The sequence below is a fragment of the Octopus bimaculoides genome, chromosome 16 (genome assembly GCF_001194135.2).
Source record: "Octopus bimaculoides isolate UCB-OBI-ISO-001 chromosome 16, ASM119413v2, whole genome shotgun sequence".
Taxonomy (NCBI): Eukaryota; Metazoa; Mollusca; class Cephalopoda; order Octopoda; family Octopodidae; genus Octopus; species Octopus bimaculoides.
In genome coordinates, this window is record NC_068996.1 from 30,519,248 (window position 1) to 30,521,726 (window position 2,479).

Consider the following 2,479-nt stretch of genomic DNA (forward strand, 5'->3'; position numbering starts at 1 on the left):
CATCATTGTTTAACATCCGCTTTCCATGCTAGCATGGGTTGGACGATTTGACTGAGGACTGGCAAGCCAGAAGGCTGCACCAGGCTCCAATCTGATCTGGCAGAGTTTCTACAGCTGGATGCCCTTCCTAACGCCAACCACTCTGAGAGTGTAGTGGGTGCTTTTATGTGCCACCGGCACGAAGGCCAGTCAGGCGGTACTGGCAACAGCCACGCTCAAAATGGTGTTTTTTATGTGCCACCTGCATGGGAGCCAGTTCAGCGGCACTGGCAACGACCTCGCTCGAATTATTTTCTAATGTGCTACCAGCACAAGTGCTAGAAGGTAATGCTGGTAACGGTTACACTCAAATGGTGCCATTTACGGGCCACTAGCACGGAAGCCAGACAGCTGCTCTGGCAATGAACACGCTTGGACAGTGCTGTTAGTGCTCCACTAGTGCAGGTGCCAGTCATCGAATATGGTTCAATTACGATTTCGATTTCGCTTGCCCCAACAGGTCTTTGCAAACAGAGTTTAGTGTCCAATGAAGGAGAGGTTGGCATGGGTGCCAGTCGTCGGATTCGGTTCGATTTCAATTTCAGATTCCAAATTCACTTGCCTCAACAGGTCTTCGCAAGCAGTTTTTAGTGTCCAATGAAGTAAAGATACAAATAAATGAGCTGGCTACACTTCTGGCAGAGGCCACAGATTATGCTCTCGCTTGGTTTGCTGGGTCTTCTCACGTACTGCATATTTCCAAAGGTCCCGGTCACTAATCATTGCCTCGGTGAGGCCTAAAGTTCGAAGGTCTTGCTTCACCACCTCATCCCAGGTCTTCCTGGGCCTACCTCTTCCACGGGTTCCCTCAACTGCTAGGGTGTGACACTTTTTCACACAGCTATCCTCATCCATTCTCACCACATGACCATATCAGTGCAATCGTCTCTCTTGCACACCACAACTGATACTTCTTAGGTCTAACTTTTCTCTCAAGGTACTTACACTCTGTCGAGTATGCACACTGACATTACACATCCATTGGAGCATACTGGCTTTGTTTCTTGCGAGTTTACACAGTCATGGCTCCTGTTTCACTGTCATGTAGCATGGCTGTTCGTACACATGCATCATACAGTCTGCCTTTTAGTCTGAGTGAGAGGCCCTTTGTCGCCAGCAGAGGTAAGAGCTCTCTAAACTTTGCCCAGGCTATTCATATTCTAGCAGTTACACTTTCAGCGCACCCTCCCCCGCTACAAACTTGGTCACCTAGGTAATGGCAGCTATCAACTACTTCTAGTTTTTCTCCCTGGAGTGTGGCAGAAGTTGTTTTCTGCACATTCTCAGTGTTTATTGCTCCTGAGCATCATCCACATACAAAAACTATCTTGCTAGTTAACCTTCCTTTCATATTGCTGCACCTCTTATGTGTCCATAGCTTACACTGGGTACATCTTATGGAGTTACTACCTATGCCTTTTCTGCAGAGCGAGCAGGGCCATCTACCTGAAGGGGTTTGTGTGTTGTCTACCTTCCTACTTATTAAGACTTTGGTTTTAGCTAGGTTGACTCTAAGGCCCTTCGATTCTAGTCCTTGCTTCCACACCTAAAACTTCTCTTCTAGTTCTGATAGTGACTCAGCAATTAGGGCAAGGTCATCAGCATAGAGCAGCTCCCAGAGGCATACTGTCTTGAATTCCTCTGTTATTGCTTGGAGGACTATGATAAATAGGAGGGGGCTGAGGACTGAACCTTGGTGGACCCCTACCTCTACCCGGAATTCTTCACTGTACTCGTTGCCAACCTTCACCTTACTGACAGTGTCTCTGTACATGGCTCGCACAGCTCTCACTAGCCATTCTTCTATCCCTAGTTTCCTCATTAACCACCAGATAAGGGATCGGGGGACCCTGTCAGATTCTCTTCTTACAGCATAGTTGGTATATTCTCATACCTCTTCTTGCTAGCCCTTCTTATTACATATAGATATAACTCATTTATGTCTTTACTTTATAATAAAATTAGTATTATATTAATATTCACTATTATATAAAAAATTATTTGCCATAATGAATTTTTGCACTTTCTTTTTTTGTGCATTTGTATTATACACTTTGTTTCAATATAAACATTTTATATACAGTGAAGATATAGGATCTAATATTTTTTGCAATTATAATTACATTTCTCATTATCCTAAAAAATTATCAGTTTTAAAGGAAATAAATATACAGGCAGGTTTCATTTAATTCAAATATTTTTTAACAAAAGAATATTTATTAGTTTTATTGCATTGCCTGGAAAAAAAGTGGATTTATTGCTTTGAAAAATGCAGGTGCATGTATATTAATATTCTTAAAGTTATTATACCTGGAAAGGTACAGAACAAGATTTCTACAGTAGAATTAGCCTAATTCGTCTTTGGCTAATTCGTTACTTTACCTAAATCGTCACTTTCAGTTTTCTCCTAGGGATGACTAATTAGGCAAATTCTACTGTA

At 42.6% G+C, this 2,479-nt stretch overlaps 1 protein-coding gene across 1 annotated transcript in view; it reads left to right on the forward strand.

The window, feature by feature from the left end:
* LOC106880786 (transport and Golgi organization protein 1 homolog) overlaps positions 1-2,479 on the forward strand; it is a 48,325-nt gene that overhangs the window by 29,573 nt on the left and 16,273 nt on the right. The window lies entirely within an intron of this gene.